This window comes from Nematolebias whitei, chromosome 23 (genome assembly GCF_014905685.2).
Source record: "Nematolebias whitei isolate Nwh7 chromosome 23, NemWhi1, whole genome shotgun sequence".
NCBI lineage: Eukaryota > Metazoa > Chordata > Actinopteri > Cyprinodontiformes > Rivulidae > Nematolebias > Nematolebias whitei.
Window position 1 is genome coordinate 4,732,767 of NC_056520.1, and position 272 is coordinate 4,733,038.

The 272-nt window shown below is 45.6% G+C and overlaps 1 protein-coding gene across 1 annotated transcript in view; it reads right to left on the minus strand.

Moving 5' to 3' along the window:
* The window catches only part of gpr137c (G protein-coupled receptor 137c), a 12,153-nt gene that overhangs the window by 11,268 nt on the left and 613 nt on the right, over window positions 1-272 (minus strand). The gene's annotated exons all lie outside the window — the stretch shown is intronic.

Consider the following 272-nt stretch of genomic DNA (forward strand, 5'->3'; position numbering starts at 1 on the left):
TTGGACTGATGCGACTTATACGGCAGTGCGACATGTACAGCAGAAAGCACGGTAAGCACCACCGGACGGCGTATGGTTCTTCCACATTCCACTATGTGGTCTGTGACACTATTTACGAGGAAATAAACAGGTTTTCCAACGATTATATTTATGTTCATTTCCCACTGTATTTAAAATATTTGGACTGATGCGACTTATACGGTGGTGCGACGTATACGGCGGAAAGTACGGTAAGCACCGGGCTGCGTATGGTTCTTCCACATTCCACTATG